Source organism: Ambystoma mexicanum, chromosome 11 (assembly GCF_040938575.1).
Source record: "Ambystoma mexicanum isolate Mex_15411 chromosome 11, UKY_AmexF1_1, whole genome shotgun sequence".
Lineage (NCBI taxonomy): Eukaryota > Metazoa > Chordata > Amphibia > Caudata > Ambystomatidae > Ambystoma > Ambystoma mexicanum.
Genome location: NC_090934.1, coordinates 248,215,873 through 248,233,962, shown reverse-complemented (window position 1 = coordinate 248,233,962; position 18,090 = coordinate 248,215,873). Strand labels below are relative to the sequence as shown.

At 42.7% G+C, this 18,090-nt stretch overlaps 1 long non-coding RNA gene across 1 annotated transcript in view; it reads left to right on the top strand.

Moving 5' to 3' along the window:
• Window positions 1–18,090, top strand: part of LOC138504692 (uncharacterized) — a 125,072-nt gene that overhangs the window by 85,996 nt on the left and 20,986 nt on the right. The gene's annotated exons all lie outside the window — the stretch shown is intronic.

The window sequence follows — 18,090 nt, the reverse complement described above, 5'->3', positions numbered from 1 at the left end:
TGCTCTACACCCCACCCATGCCACACTCACAAAGTATCGCAGCTCACCGTTGCAGCTGGTGATTTTTTAAATTGGAGCTGCGTCCATGAATCCCACAAATGTGTGTGAGTAATTAAGCATAGCGAGGGAGCCTGAACTAACCAAGGAGAGTTTGGGGGGTCCTTCCCCTGAAAACCTTTTAAAAATAACCGGTTCAACTGGTGCATTTTAGAGCACAATTCCTTTGGAAAAATTGGGTAAAAAGCCACAGGTTCGGCAGTGAGTTCAGTCTGCCCCAGTCTGTGTCTGCGAGAGGAGCTGCAGCTACTGCCGGAACTTTGTTTGTTTGGAGATTCCAATTTGGGCGCTGTGCCTTTAATTTTGAAGGACAACCTTTAAAAATTCCTGACAGGCGCGAAGCACGGCGCATAATTCGGCAGTGAGTTCAGTTTGCCCCAGTCCGCCCCAGCTATCGTGTGGGCGAAATGACACGCGGCATTCTGGTTACTCCTTCTTCACAGAATCAGCTTGCGCCGCCTGGTCCTCAGACCAAATACGTTTCTCCTAATAAACCCCTTTTCGTTGGCAGATTAAATATACAAACTCAGCTAAAATAATATTCTTTTTACATACCTACCAGGATAATTTTTTATACACCCTGGAAGGCCTTATGTTGCAGGAACTATGGGTAGCCTGTAATAATTGTTTTATCTTGATGTGATTAATATGTTATCCCTTCTTTTGCACTTGATATATTTGTGATTAATGTTCTGTTTTTCTTTATTTGTTCAATTGCTCTATTCTATTTATCTTTTGTTTTAGAAATTGTGTAAAATCTCAGAAAATTGTGCTTTCAACAATAAATTTATGGTTAGCACTTCTTAGACTGCTTCCTTGGTGTATCCTCAGTGATTTGCCTCGCAAACACTAGCCTTTAAACTACTATTGAGATTTAACTTGAAAGTTGGACAGTATCTAGGGCTGTCTCGAGTGTGAGTACCCTTTTGTCGATTTTTGTAAATTCCGTTCCCCAGACATGGCACAAATCCCTGCAGCACCGCAGGAAACCGAAACATGGCACTGAGTCAGAGGTAAGCAACACCCCAATGCTTGAAATACCTATTGCCTCTCTCGACAAAACTCTATCTGTAATTCCTCCACTATCATGCTTGACATCAGCGGTACTAAATAAGGAAGACATTTTTGATTCCCATACCTTACATGTTATAACGGATACCGAGACACAGGACATCCATATTCCGGCAAGCTTGAGCGCGACCCAATATGCTGCATCACGCAACTTTCTTGAGAGAACTCGCCGACCGTGCCAATCTTACCTTCGCCATCTGTGTATGTCGACGCAGCGACTCGCTGCAGGAGTCTTCATTCAAGATCACGGATTCTGAGCTACTGTCGGCGCACCTGCTGGGCGAGAGCGGCGTGGCAGGCACTGCTGCACTATGCGTCTTAGATGAAGACACCGGCGTTCCGTGCATGCCCCTGAGAATAAAGGAGGCCCATGGCAGCAACCAATTGCGGAATCAGTCTGTCGAACTGAATGAAGCCAGCATATCAGCAAATTCAATAGCACCGGTTCCAACGGTTGTGCCTGACGATCTCTTAACTCCCAGCCGACCAAGCCTAAACGGGCCGTCATTGATGCCACAGACAAAAGTGGAAAAAAATGGCAGCGGCCCCTCGTCTACAACCAAGCAGAAAAACAATGTGGAACCATCAGCCGATGCTAGGCCCACCAAACGGCCTCATGCCGACTTACTAAGGCCTAAGGACACTCCTGCAAAAAAGATGACAAAGTATGATTCATCTTTTACCTCTGCGAAACAAAATGGCTCTTGCGTCGCCGAAGCAACAGACGAGACCCCCCCATACCTCGACAGCGACAAAGTTAAAAAACGTTTCCGCCTCAAATCTTGCGGCTAGAGAAGCATGACTTACTGAAAGACTGAAAGCCGACTATCTGACGATGTGAGAACGCTTGGAAGAGAGCTTTATTCACAAATATGCAAAAGTTTGTGACACGTCCAAGCCTGAAAATCAAGTGGAAAAGACACTTGGCCACCAAAGACAAACACCCCACAAAGTAAAACACCCGCTCGAAATACATTTCTCATCGGCGAGAATGGGAAAATAAACCCAAACACTAAATTCAACAAATCTCCCAAAGTGAGCATGCAAAGAGCCAATGTCTCCTTGTCACTAGATAGTGACTCAGACCCGGAATCCACAAACAAGGCTCATCTATCCATAACCGCTGGCTTACAAATTCACAACAACGTTCTTGCCCCAACAACAATAGCCATGCTCCCATTTATGAAGCTGTATGAGTCACTCCATGACTCATTAAATGATCATACTTCGATGCTGACAACTTTAAACAACAAGTTGAGTGTGATGGAAACGCTCTCGCAAAACAGTACGCAGAGACTTGAGTACAAGGCCGACTCTTCAAGGTGCTGGCAAGTTCAACTAAGTGATATTGCGAGACAAGAAACACAGGACAAAGTCGACCTCATGGAGGCCATCATGGAATGCACTAAATGGATGCAGCACAACATGACATCGAAGCCTGGCCAAATGGCCAGCTCGACATACGGACCCTCGAAAAAGAGGCCATTGATGAAGCCCACGGCCATCGAAACAAGAGGCAAATGTCAGTGGTAACGAGCACCTCATCCCTGAGAAAAACACCATGCAATCAGTGAAGGGGCCCCTGAGAGACCCTCGGATGTGGAAACAAGGCACAATCACCACACACGAATGGATACGCCAGACACGAGGTTCTGTTCCCAAAATCTAGGGTTTCTTGCAATACAAAATAGTCCCAGTTGGCCAAATGGTCCCACGCCCCGCGACGTGTGTCCAACAGGCCTCGGGGAATGCAAGAGAGTGAGAGACGTACATCAGTTACATATATACAAAAGGAGCAGCTTACAATCAGCAATGACACAGTATGACACATTTGATGCTGCCCCCAATTCATTTCCCTTTGAATTAGAGGCGATGATTGACCATTGTGACAAATATGACACCTTAGACCACCATATTTAGTAATGGTTTGCAATGTTCAATTTTACGGACACCATTCTTTATTTGCGTGAAAACAGCATTTCTGTTTTCATGGGCAAGCTGTGCGTAGGAGACTGGCACATACCAGGCCTCACTATCTCTTATTTTCGATTCTCTCTCTAGAGGGCAGCCCGCTCTCCAGGGCCTCACTGTGCTCAGAAAGGGGGGCCGTAAAGAAGAACAAAATTCAACTCTTTAAATGCTAGTTTCATACATTGCTATTCTTTCAGGAGACTCGCTGGCATTCGTGTACTGATTAAAATGCCTTGCTCCCTGCCTTCAAGGATATGTGAGGGAGGGAATCGGGCATTTCTGTATGGCTTTCCAGTGTAATGTTTCAACATGTTTCTTGGCCTTGGATCATTGAAGCGAAATAATATCTACAGCAAAGCAGTTTTACATGAGGCAAAGTGGCAACGTTAGAGAGAGCAGAGAGAAAACAAAATGGTGATTCTGGTCATCTTAAAATGGCCTCACTGTAGTTGAACTGATAGCTACGTAATAACTAATGAGTATATATTCTTAACACTGTAAATGACTCGATTGGTCTTCGGCCAACCAATTAATCATGCATTTCCTTCCACCCACGGGGTGTTTAGTATTTCTGGACTGACATCGGAAGAAAGCTTAATGGCATCCCACACAGGGACAACGAAGGAAGCAGCATCAAAGACCACCAACAAAACATCGGAGAGACCAGAGCGACAACGCATCAACACGGACACCTCAGAAAAAGCCCTGATGCCAGCTGATGACAGTGGTGAACCGAGTGACAATCATGATCAAGCCAGTCTAAGCAACACAACAAAATCAAACAAGACAAATTCTCAAGCTCCAGCTGTCGTGGCCTTGCAAAATTTGATGCCAGTTGACGACAGTGGCCCACCGTGTGACAACTATGACCAAGTCAGTCCAAGCGATACAACAAAAACAAACAAGACAAACTCTCAAGCAACAGCTGTCGCAGGCCTGCAAAATTTGACCACCAAACTATCGTTTGAAATATTCCAAGGAGCAGCTAAAACGATAAAAGCCCCAGAGAGACCTATCTCGAAAACAGGAGCCAAACCAAAGGCCACGGTTCCAAAAGCCAGGCGTGAACCAGTGTCAAAGAGAGCACGCCCAAATGAAGCAAAAAAGTTCATACGGAATATTTTGACCCCCCCTCCAATCAGCATTTTCAACAGAGCATAAAAAAAGGGGAATACATTGATCGAACATCCCAATGACATTACACTGGTTTCAGTGGTCCCCAAGAACACAAAATGAGCGAGAGAAGAGTAAAATGAGGTAGACCTTGAAGATGATGAATCCTCGATCGACCTATGTGACCTGTCAACATATTCTGCTGAAGTTGGTGATGAGGCCTCCACCACGTTAGATGAAGGGAATCCTCCTCATGCACTCATCGTACCAAAACCGTACCATAAACCAGAAAAGATGATATGAAAAACTATCCCCAAACGCGAGGCAGAGAAAAATGGAAGTGCCAGAGTATCTGTATCTCCTAAGAAAAACAAACGGAATATGAATGTCAGTCGTTCAAAAGGAAACTCTATGACCAAAAATCAAACTTGGTCTTTAAATCTAAATCCGAGACAGACTATGGCACAAAAGTCTAAATGCACACGTCAAAACAACAATACTCTGCAACATCTCGCCAAGTCCTTAAATAGCAATACCTGGAAATTACAAGTCGAGAACATCTTAAATGAAAAAAACGAAGTAAACTTAAATTGCTGCAACATCATCAAACTACTACACAGTATACCGATGATACGCACAATTGAATCCGATGACATAGCAGTTGTTGAATACATGTCTGAAGAGCGCTTGGACTGGGTCACCCTGCACCTCAAATCAAAACTCATTGCAAAACAACTAATCAACACCAAAGAGGACTTGATGTTCTTTGGCTTTGATAGACAGCAGCTGGAAGAAAGCTCAAATTACCGAAGTTCCCAGAAATCGAGCCCACATGGCCAACGGAGCGATGAGCAAAAACAAGTTGAACTACGGGACCGGTTGAGAGCACTACTGTGTCCGTACCGACTGGCAATACTAGCTCACGAAGGACATCTCAAGTTCACAAAACGAATACCCACCAGGATAGGACCAGCGACAAGATCTCCCTCTATTGCCTGGCAACATGGAAAACAAGAGGCTTTGCCCATCTATTTGAAGAAAAATGGCCAAAACTAGATCAATGTTCAATATTATGCCTGCAAGAAACCTGGATGCAGGAGAAACCAGCATGTGAAGGATACACAGTCCTATTTAATGCAGCAGGCAAAAACTTGTTCGGCCGTCCATAAACTGGATTAATAACGATGATAAAAAACAACTTAAAGTGGACCATCTTAAAGGCTGTGAACCCCAATATGTTCACTCAAGCAACTACAGTGCTACTCCCAAAGACCAACGATTGCCCGGGGCGTCCCTCTGTTAATAGTGAACGTCTATTGGAATCCAGCGATGATCCCGCAAAATAAACTGATAACATCGGTCACTACTGCAATCGATGAGTGCCTAATTGCCTTTCCTGATCCAGCAATAATCATATGTGGAGACTTGAACTATTCATGGGTCAATGAATTGAAAACTACCCACACATCAACTATCTCGAAGGGAAATGACGTAATAAACAGAGGCGACCGATGGTCGAGGGAGATGACGATCAGAGAATGCTCGATGTTGAACGGATGTACCCGCAGAGATATTCTGGCCTCAGCCACATGGCATCGGGGCACAAGCTCAAAGACCCTTGAGTACATTTGGGTGTCAAGAAACTTAATAAGTAAAATCATAAGTTTGAAAATAGCAAAAACCACAAGAAGCGACCATGACGCTTTATTGCTGACTTGGCACGAGAGAATGAAGCTGAGCCCCGATGTCAAATATACGGGAGCTATAACGACCAACTACTCTGGAACGAGGCTGGGAATTAATGCCAAACAACTGAGTCACCTCACAGAAAAACACATGTCATCCTCTGCCTTAGAAGGAAACATAAATTATAGCCCGTTGATATTACCATTTAGGACACGGAACACCAGCTATAAGAACCAACAAACATCTAACAGCGCAATCTTGTGCCAAGAAAAGAAATTATTGCGTATGGATCTGACGAAATTAAAAAGATCTAAAAAGAAGAGCTGTGCAACGCAAAAGAAAAATCAGCACCAACAATACCGAAACTGGCTCAAAGACTTCAACATCATGTGAGACCAGGAACAAACGGAAAAGATACTTCAGTTGATCATACGCAAAGACACCAGAGTAATATGGGAAATTATCAACACAGGCACAATAAAAGCTGCCTACGACATGGCAAACGGTGTCAACGATGCGACATGGGTCTACTACTACACAGCTATATTTGACATTCAGAACAACACATGTCCGACACCCGAATCCAAAGGGCCCAGTGAATGGCAGGTTATCGAAACCCATGAGGACATAGAATGGGCAATTCAAAAATTAAACAACTCCAGAGCAGCCGGCCCAGACGGCATCTCCAACGCATTGCTAAAAACGAACAGCGCGCTATGGGCAAAGTTCATCAGAACACTGTTTGAGAGGATCGCAGTGTCCAAGACCCTACCTGAGTCTTGGGAACGGCAATAGTCGTCCCTTTATTTAAGAGAGGCGACTGTAATAACCCGATGAACTACCGCCCAATAACGCTCCTCGACACCATAGGAAAAGTGTTAGCGGTCTTCCTCCAAAAGAAATTGGCGGACTGGGCCGAGCATGCAAAGGTGCTTGATAAGCTTCAAATAGGCTTCACTAAAGGAATCGGCATAGAGCTCAACTTGTTAATTCTAAACATCATCAAACTGAAATCGATGAAGAATAAGACAAATGTGTTCCTTGCCTTCATAGACCTGAAACAGGATTTTGATACCATCAATCGGCAGAAACTCTGGGGAAAACTACCCTCATGGGCGTGCCCTTTAGAATGAATGCATCCCATAATGGCATTACATTCTAACACGTCCTTTCGGGTTAGATTGAACTCTAAAGGCGACCTCTCGGATACAATTCACACAAAGAAGGGCGTTAAACATGGCTGTCCACTAGCAGCTTTGCTATTCAAACTTTTTATATCAGATCTCCCAGTTGCCCTGTCTCAACCGAGGACTTTTCCACCGAAGATAAAGAACAACCATGTCTCTTGGGTCACATATGCTTATGACATTGTCCTGTTAGACACAACACAAATTGGGCTGCAACGATCCTTGGATGCATTACAAAGGTATTACGACAAAAATGACAATAATTAACATAAAGAAATCAAAGATCATGTCAATCGATAGTGGAGGAAAGTCACGGAAAAAAATCTTCAACTGGTATCTAAAGCAGGAAAAACTAGAGGTGATAAATTGTATTGGCTATCTAGGTATACAATTCAACGTCTCTATACGTGAATGGAATTGGAGTCAAGACCTACATACCAGAATTACTATGTTCGCCTTACAAGGACTGAAACTCCACGCGGTTTATGGCAAATTTACACTGAAACCACTACTTGCCTTCTACCTGCAAAAAGTAGTACCGGCCATAACTTTTGACAGGGAAGCAGGATGGAGCATATCTGGTGCAAACTGGAGGGAACGTTCTGGCGTAAAGACCTGCACCTGCCTCAAAATCTCTCCATATCAGTGATTCGATATGAATTGGGTATAGATTCACTATATGGCACTGTGCTGTGGAAATCAATTGCAGTTTGGCGTAAAATGAGAATGGCTCAACCAGCAAGACCATATGAAATTCTACAAAAAAGTGCTAACGCTCACACGTCTACCCTTATAAGCAAGTGGGAACAAAATCTCTGTGCGGTAATGAAAAATGCAGACCTGATGGATGAGCTTATATTAAAAATGCTGCAAAGGGCCAAAATCAAACTGAAACGCTGGAATTGGATTCAGAACAACGAAAAACGAAGGAAGCTAAAATCTACACGGGATCTCGGAACCTCGGTGCATGGGCTTGACGAGACCCCCAAATACCTGTGTAAATCTCCATCATGATACAATTGAAACTAATTCATGAGACTGCGCTTCAATCTCTATAAGACCAAAGCGATATTGATGTTAAAGCATGACCCGGAAACATCAGACAATCGATGCAGATACTGCAAAAGCACGGTCGAATCAGTCAAACATCTGATAACCGAGTGTACAGCTATTAGCACTCAAAGATTGCTGCACCTTGAGACTTTTGCGCCAAAAAATAACAGTTTGGAAGACTGGTGGAGTTACCTAATTACAGGAATAAACACGAGGCTGACTTGTGCAGTAATCAATTTCATGGATTCGGTTCTACCGCAAAAGTGATACAACGGACAGTGAAAACAGTAAAATTGACAAGAGAAAAACTAAAGTTTCTGGATACATGTAATGAAAAGTTTGTTCTTCTCTTTAAACTAAAATTTACAATATATATTTTTTTTAAAAACCCACACAGTTTGCAATCTGTGTTGTAGGGCAGAGCATGAACAAAATCCAATAGATGCAAGCGACTAACAGTGCACAGGAGCATTTTCCCAACAGATTTTTTATGATATCTTTTGCCACATGTATGCTAGTATGAAAACATTTTTATGCTTACTGTGACCATACATGTCCATGCTGGCTGCACCAATATATTTAGGCTTTCAGTTTTTCAGCTGACCCCGATAAACCCTGGAAACCACCACCAGGAGAAAAGGTGCTGCCTGAGTTTAAACTGAAAAACAGTGATCCCAGCACCTCCTCTGAGTGGTGCCTTAGTGTGAGGTTGGGAGGTCATTTTGGGAGGGTGAAGAGGTGGCTGGACAGGGGCCTTGGCATACAATAGAAAGGCACTACTCCTTCCCGGTAGGCCTGTATGCTTTCTCCCATTGCTCACTTGCCTGTCCCCTGACCGTATTCAAAAACACTGCACATTCTACTTTAAAACGTTTTCTTTGTAAAAAAAGAGAAAAGAAATTGACTGTGGTCTGGTGTTTGAGGAATTGTGAAAAATGTAAGCCATTTTTGTGGATGTTGATTCACATTTCAGAAATGGCCAACTTTCCTCAACATAGCCCTTGACCACTAACACATATTTGTATTTACAAACAAGGGTTTAACATGGGATTTTTCAGAGTCTCTTATAGTGCCCCAGACCCTCTTCTTTTTCCTGTCCTTCGAATGGATGGTTTGAATAAGACTAATGCAGAAACCCAAAAATGCATATTTCGTCGTTCTTTTGCAAAAGAACACATTTGCTACTTTGAGCATTTGTAGCCAATTTTCAGCCTTTCTATGTGATATGTGACCATGAATTCAGACACCCCCAGAAATAAACGTATCTCACAATTTGCCACAATTCCTCAAAATAACCAAGGATGCAACAGATTTTGCAGCATGCGTGTGTGTGTCCCCAGGCTGTCTTTGTGGCTATTCCAATATATTTAGCGCTAGAAAAGGGCATGCACAGGCACTGCAACATTTGCCAGTGGGCAGGGGCTGTTTAGAGAAATTGTAGCTAACGTTTAGCCATTTTTGCGACTAGGCATTCACTTGGCCTCAATAATAGAAATGGTCCTGAAATTTGCCACACTTCCTCTAAACAGCCCCTGACCACTGACAATGTACACTATGTAAGATTTCCAGTATCTACATTCCTGCTTCTAAGCTCCTTGCTTCTGTTCCTGTACCTATGTTGAGATAAGGCAAGCAACGGTGTGTAAGGAGTGGTTTATTATGATTTGTGTACAGAGTATTCTTGAAAGACAAAAACACATCTTTCTACCAACTAGAGCCTGAAAGATACATGTGGTAAAAATTCTACTTTTCAGATTGGGCGCATATCCCTGTATCACCACTTAACTGAAGTATATGATTTTAGGCAAATCCTTTTATCTCCCTGTAGAAGTCCTTAGAACTGATTCTATGTGCTGTGAGTAGTCAGAAATGCGAGACGAACACAAGGTATAGCTTTCTCAATGTTTGCCATTTATTTAAATGAAAAGGGGTGAAATGAACATCTATCTTTCCCTATCTTTCCCTATCTTTCCCTATCTTTCCCTATCTTTCCCTATCCAACGAGGATGTCCCTACCTAGCAAACTAAACTAAAGAAAAATGACCTAGTGTCCAAAAGACTCTGACCCTCACACTAATACATACTACAAAATAACACAAGCAATAGTTGGCTGTTTTCAATTCAACACAACAGTGCAAAAGTTCAAATGTATACGTTGTAAAAAGTACTCCTCTTGGAGTACTGTTACGTACAAAACAAATGTTTCTCACTTTCCAATGCGACTTTCCACTTGATAAGGTAAATTGGCAATAAGCAATTGTTATCTTCCACAATATCCTTCTTAATATGGTAAATGTCTTTTCACAAAAAATAAGTTAATCAATTAAGGCAATTGTTTTCCTCTGCATGCAAAGTGATTATCAGCATATCACACTTCTCATGAAATACCCTTGTCAGCATAGCTCAGCAATTACTTTTGGTGAAGCAACAGTTTGTCAAAAATGAAGTCAACATGTTCTTTCCACCACACCTCTTTTCCACATTCACACTGCTTCACAATATCTTCTTCTTTCTTGGTCCACTCGCCTGCCAGGATGAAAAACTCCAACTACAATTGTGCTTAGTGGCAATATTTGTTCCAAGATTCTCCACACCAGTATCTTATGTGAGGATATCTGAACAATGGCTGCTTCTTTTTATAGTCTCTTCACTCTTAACAATGTGGGTTACAGATGTCTCCAAGTTGGTATCCCATGACAGTGGAATTGCACCACTTCTGCCTTTGTATTACTTCTCTTCAGCCTCTTGGCTGTTGGCAATTCGGGTTACAGGCTTCCCCCAATTGGTGTCTGATATAAGGAGAGTTGTGCCCCTGCTGCCTTTGTCTTCTTTTAATTTGATCAGTATTAAAAAAATATTCGTTTCTGCTAAATGTCCTGCTCAGAGCACCCCAGGGTCACCTGTAGCATCACGCCAAATCACTAGTCTTCTTTGGTGTCTCCTTTTCACTCGCTGGCGCTTCAGCAGCTCTCCTTTGTTTTTTCTGCTCTGCTGCCAGCTCCCTGGACTGCACCGATCTTCTCCGGAGCTCTGCCAGCTCCGTGGGCTCTCTGCTTTCTCCCGCACACACAAGCACCACACGTTGGCTTCGTAGCATGTTTCCCCTACGGTTGTGCTTCTCTTCCAGACATCAGTTCCCACTGCGCACCTTCTGCAATTTCGCCAGCCTTCACTGCTCACATCCAGCTCAGCTGGTGTTCTTCCTTCTGCAGTGAATCCAGCACTCCCGACTGCCTCTGCTTCAACTACTCCTTCGGCGTCTTCCTCCGGCTGCAACTCATTTCTGAGTTTAAATGTCCCGCTCAGGTGTCTTCCTTTGTAAAAACTAGACAGCACATTCTGTTTGATGGCACCTTTGACCCTTACCGTTTCTGGGCCCATCTTCCTCGTCCCAGTACCACAAACGTTATGGCTCTTGAAGTCCCTAATGGTTTTGGTTCTTTGGATTTAATTAGTTTGGATTGCTTTGTAAACTGTGATTTGTCAGAGTTATGGAATGTTGTGGAAAAGGTTTGTGTTTTCACATTGGGATTAAGACCTCTATTTAAGACAGAATCCTAACAATTGGAGGATGTTATATTATATTCCTGAACTAATAATTTGCACACCTTATTCTGGTTAGATGACCTTTCATAACATGTTCTTTGGGCAGTTACCTGGGAGGTATTAGTAGGGTATAGAGGTGCACTCAGTTTACTTCAGATATCTCTCCAAACATACACAATTAATTGTTTCATCAAACAAGATTTAAAGGTGCTCCTTGTTGGATCCATGCTACCGGATCATATACAATGAAAAAAGAACAGGTGCCTCGATAGCCACGAGGTACAAACAAGGGCACACACATACAACAAAGCGTTGTCCTAATTTTTAAGTATTCAAGGAAACTTCATTATATTTCATTAAAAAAACTGTTTTATAGCGTGTGTATTACAATTTGAAATAAAGATTCAATCTGATTTAGCATTCATAAATTTCATATACGTAGAAAATACTGATTTTTTTCAGTGTACATCAAAGTTCCATTTCTTTCAGAGACACTTCTCTCCATGTTACACAAGTAGCAAACCAATTAAATCAATTAGTGCATAAGTTTCCAGATATCTTGATAAGAGTGGTTAATGTTTGTGAGGACCAATGAGGTCCACCTATCTGCTACTATGTGTTTCGGGCTAATTTGCCCTTCTTCAGGCATAAATATCAGGAATAATGTAGTTCTGAAAATTAAAATAGATATCTTGGTGTTAAAAACTGGTTCACAATATATTTTTTTATAGTTTCAAAAAAGGAAGATCTTGTGCCATTGCACTGACATGTGAAAGGGCCTATCCAGGGATGGTTCCCCTCACTCTTTTCATTAAGATCAATTGCAACTTTTGTGAAAAAAAGCCTTCAATTTCTAAGGTATCCAAAATAGTGCTAGAAATGTGGTCTCCAGAGGGACAAGTCACTAAAAGAGCGATGTGTCCCACTGTAAAACCAACCATATTCAACAATTGTCAAAATATTCTAACTGCCTCTAAACGGATTTGAGATACACTCACCCAATATCAATTAGGTGCGTGGTATCCAGATGGTAGTTTAGGTTCTCTGATACGTTATTAAATTGTCCAAATCCTGGGACGTGTGATGTAAATTGGTGTAAAACATATATTATTCAGGTATTAGACTCTATCTCTGAATGTGAGCTCATCAGCAATAATGTATAACTAGATGTACGCGGTTACTGATAATAACGTACCTCTTTCAACTGAGCCTTTACGGATGTCAATAATGGATGAAAGTAGTCTTTGCGAAGGTCTCACTTGATATGCAAATATCGATCTCAATCAATATGAGTTGTACTATTGGTTTAAGTACTTTGTATTCTGCGTTCGTGTATTCAGTAAATCATAAAGCGCTAATGAATGATCTATCCGGGCAAGAGTATGACTTAAATACTCAAAGTATAACGTGATTACTATATGAAATCGCTCAGAGCTAGGGTAACTGTGTCTTACCTTAAACTGACTTTATTCGCCATAAGTCAGCCTCTCGGTTCAATCAGACTAGTGTATTCCTTGTCATGATTTTACGTAACTCTCACAAGACTGTCTGTGTGTAGGTCCACATGTATTCAGTGACACGTTCTATCAGTATCAAACAATACTGATTGCAATCAATGAACTGAGAATGTGTTTAAAGTTTGTCTAAAATGGTATACATATCATTTCTCACGTCAGAATCAAGATACCTACATTAGTTTGTATTCTCTGCCTCTCTGCCGGCGAGCCCGCTGTGAGACGCAAGTGTTCCTTGCTTTGGTCTGTTGCTTAGCAACGCGTCCGCATTGCTTCTAAATGTAGAGTCAAAGTTTTCCGGTGGCGTTTTGAGTCTGCCATGTTGGGTGTATAGTGTTGGTCTAGACTCTACTATTACAAATACTTGGGAGGGACTTGTTCAATGACAGCATGCCATTAGGTATTTGGGAATTATGGCAATGTCATCCTCAGAAGAAGATGAATACTGCATCTTTCCTAAAGGAGTCACCATTTCTCCTTGACAGCCATCTTCTCCCATGTGATCCTGTCTCCTGATACGACCCCCAGAGTTAGGATCATTTCTGAATATGACATTGATCTATGTGGTAAGCTTTCCCATAGAAACAATCTTTCTCCGGAACCTTATTTTTTAAATAAAATTGAGGTTTAGTTGATTGCCAAGATGATTCTAAGTTATTAAAGTATATATCGTTAGCCTCTTGATGGTCACAATTCCTAGACTTTGATAAAGCCTTTTCCAAATATGTTAACATATTGGAGATTCATACCCATTTTGGATCCCCAGTTTGTTTCAGCTGAATTCCATCCCACCCTGACACCATCGCGCCCTGAACAACTTGTGTACGAGCACGATAGAAATAAAATATCAATATCAATATCAATGTGCAAGGAGTCAGAAATGTGAGACAGGCACAAAGGTATCATTTTCTCAATGTTTGCCATTTATTAAAATGAAAAGGGGTGAGATCAACGCCTATCTATCCATATCCTAACGAGGATGTGCCTACCTAGCGAACTAAACTAAAGAAAGATGATCTAGTGTCCAAAAGTCTCTGACCCTCACACTAATTAATACAACAAAGTAGCACAAGGAATATTTGGCTGCTGTCAATTCAACACAACAGTGCATAGGTTTAAACGTATACGTTTTAGAAAGTACTCCTATATTGTACATACCTACCAGGATAATTTTTTATACACCCTGGAAGGCCTTATGTTGCAGGAACTATGGGTAGCCTGTAATAATTGTTTTATCTTGATGTGATTAATATGTTATCCCTTCTTTTGCACTTGATATATTTGTGATTAATGTTCTGTTTTTCTTTATTTGTTCAATTGCTCTATTCTATTTATCTTTTGTTTTAGAAATTGTGTAAAATCTCAGAAAATTGTGCTTTCAACAATAAATTTATGGTTAGCACTTCTTAGACTGCTTCCTTGGTGTATCCTCAGTGATTTGCCTCGCAAACACTAGCCTTTAAACTACTATTGAGATTTAACTTGAAAGTTGGACAGTATCTAGGGCTGTCTCGAGTGTGAGTACCCTTTTGTCGATTTTTGTAAATTCCGTTCCCCAGACATGGCACAAATCCCTGCAGCACCGCAGGAAACCGAAACATGGCACTGAGTCAGAGGTAAGCAACACCCCAATGCTTGAAATACCTATTGCCTCTCTCGACAAAACTCTATCTGTAATTCCTCCACTATCATGCTTGACATCAGCGGTACTAAATAAGGAAGACATTTTTGATTCCCATACCTTACATGTTATAACGGATACCGAGACACAGGACATCCATATTCCGGCAAGCTTGAGCGCGACCCAATATGCTGCATCACGCAACTTTCTTGAGAGAACTCGCCGACCGTGCCAATCTTACCTTCGCCATCTGTGTATGTCGACGCAGCGACTCGCTGCAGGAGTCTTCATTCAAGATCACGGATTCTGAGCTACTGTCGGCGCACCTGCTGGGCGAGAGCGGCGTGGCAGGCACTGCTGCACTATGCGTCTTAGATGAAGACACCGGCGTTCCGTGCATGCCCCTGAGAATAAAGGAGGCCCATGGCAGCAACCAATTGCGGAATCAGTCTGTCGAACTGAATGAAGCCAGCATATCAGCAAATTCAATAGCACCGGTTCCAACGGTTGTGCCTGACGATCTCTTAACTCCCAGCCGACCAAGCCTAAACGGGCCGTCATTGATGCCACAGACAAAAGTGGAAAAAAATGTCAGCGGCCCCTCGTCTACAACCAAGCAGAAAAACAATGTGGAACCATCAGCCGATGCTAGGCCCACCAAACGGCCTCATGCCGACTTACTAAGGCCTAAGGACACTCCTGCAAAAAAGATGACAAAGTATGATTCATCTTTTACCTCTGCGAAACAAAATGGCTCTTGCGTCGCCGAAGCAACAGACGAGACCCCCCCATACCTCGACAGCGACAAAGTTAAAAAACGTTTCCGCCTCAAATCTTGCGGCTAGAGAAGCATGACTTACTGAAAGACTGAAAGCCGACTATCTGACGATGTGAGAACGCTTGGAAGAGAGCTTTATTCACAAATATGCAAAAGTTTGTGACACGTCCAAGCCTGAAAATCAAGTGGAAAAGACACTTGGCCACCAAAGACAAACACCCCACAAAGTAAAACACCCGCTCGAAATACATTTCTCATCGGCGAGAATGGGAAAATAAACCCAAACACTAAATTCAACAAATCTCCCAAAGTGAGCATGCAAAGAGCCAATGTCTCCTTGTCACTAGATAGTGACTCAGACCCGGAATCCACAAACAAGGCTCATCTATCCATAACCGCTGGCTTACAAATTCACAACAACGTTCTTGCCCCAACAACAATAGCCATGCTCCCATTTATGAAGCTGTATGAGTCACTCCATGACTCATTAAATGATCATACTTCGATGCTGACAACTTTAAACAACAAGTTGAGTGTGATGGAAACGCTCTCGCAAAACAGTACGCAGAGACTTGAGTACGAGGCCGACTCTTCAAGGTGCTGGCAAGTTCAACTAAGTGATATTGCGAGACAAGAAACACAGGACAAAGTCGACCTCATGGAGGCCATCATGGAATGCACTAAATGGATGCAGCACAACATGACATCGAAGCCTGGCCAAATGGCCAGCTCGACATACGGACCCTCGAAAAAGAGGCCATTGATGAAGCCCACGGCCATCGAAACAAGAGGCAAATGTCAGTGGTAACGAGCACCTCATCCCTGAGAAAAACACCATGCAATCAGTGAAGGGGCCCCTGAGAGACCCTCGGATGTGGAAACAAGGCACAATCACCACACACGAATGGATACGCCAGACACGAGGTTCTGTTCCCAAAATCTAGGGTTTCTTGCAATACAAAATAGTCCCAGTTGGCCAAATGGTCCCACGCCCCGCGACGTGTGTCCAACAGGCCTCGGGGAACGCAAGAGAGTGAGAGACGTACATCAGTTACATATATACAAAAGGAGCAGCTTACAATCAGCAATGACACAGTATGACACATTTGATGCTGCCCCCAATTCATTTCCCTTTGAATTAGAGGCGATGATTGACCATTGTGACAAATATGACACCTTAGACCACCATATTTAGTAATGGTTTGCAATGTTCAATTTTACGGACACCATTCTTTATTTGCGTGAAAACAGCATTTCTGTTTTCATGGGCAAGCTGTGCGTAGGAGACTGGCACATACCAGGCCTCACTATCTCTTATTTTCGATTCTCTCTCTAGAGGGCAGCCCGCTCTCCAGGGCCTCACTGTGCTCAGAAAGGGGGGCCGTAAAGAAGAACAAAATTCAACTCTTTAAATGCTAGTTTCATACATTGCTATTCTTTCAGGAGACTCGCTGGCATTCGTGTACTGATTAAAATGCCTTGCTCCCTGCCTTCAAGGATATGTGAGGGAGGGAATCGGGCATTTCTGTATGGCTTTCCAGTGTAATGTTTCAACATGTTTCTTGGCCTTGGATCATTGAAGCGAAATAATATCTACAGCAAAGCAGTTTTACATGAGGCAAAGTGGCAACGTTAGAGAGAGCAGAGAGAAAACAAAATGGTGATTCTGGTCATCTTAAAATGGCCTCACTGTAGTTGAACTGATAGCTACGTAATAACTAATGAGTATATATTCTTAACACTGTAAATGACTCGATTGGTCTTCGGCCAACCAATTAATCATGCATTTCCTTCCACCCACGGGGTGTTTAGTATTTCTGGACTGACATCGGAAGAAAGCTTAATGGCATCCCACACAGGGACAACGAAGGAAGCAGCATCAAAGACCACCAACAAAACATCGGAGAGACCAGAGCGACAACGCATCAACACGGACACCTCAGAAAAAGCCCTGATGCCAGCTGATGACAGTGGTGAACCGAGTGACAATCATGATCAAGCCAGTCTAAGCAACACAACAAAATCAAACAAGACAAATTCTCAAGCTCCAGCTGTCGTGGCCTTGCAAAATTTGATGCCAGTTGACGACAGTGGCCCACCGTGTGACAACTATGACCAAGTCAGTCCAAGCGATACAACAAAAACAAACAAGACAAACTCTCAAGCAACAGCTGTCGCAGGCCTGCAAAATTTGACCACCAAACTATCGTTTGAAATATTCCAAGGAGCAGCTAAAACGATAAAAGCCCCAGAGAGACCTATCTCGAAAACAGGAGCCAAACCAAAGGCCACGGTTCCAAAAGCCAGGCGTGAACCAGTGTCAAAGAGAGCACGCCCAAATGAAGCAAAAAAGTTCATACGGAATATTTTGACCCCCCCTCCAATCAGCATTTTCAACAGAGCATAAAAAAAGGGGAATACATTGATCGAACATCCCAATGACATTACACTGGTTTCAGTGGTCCCCAAGAACACAAAATGAGCGAGAGAAGA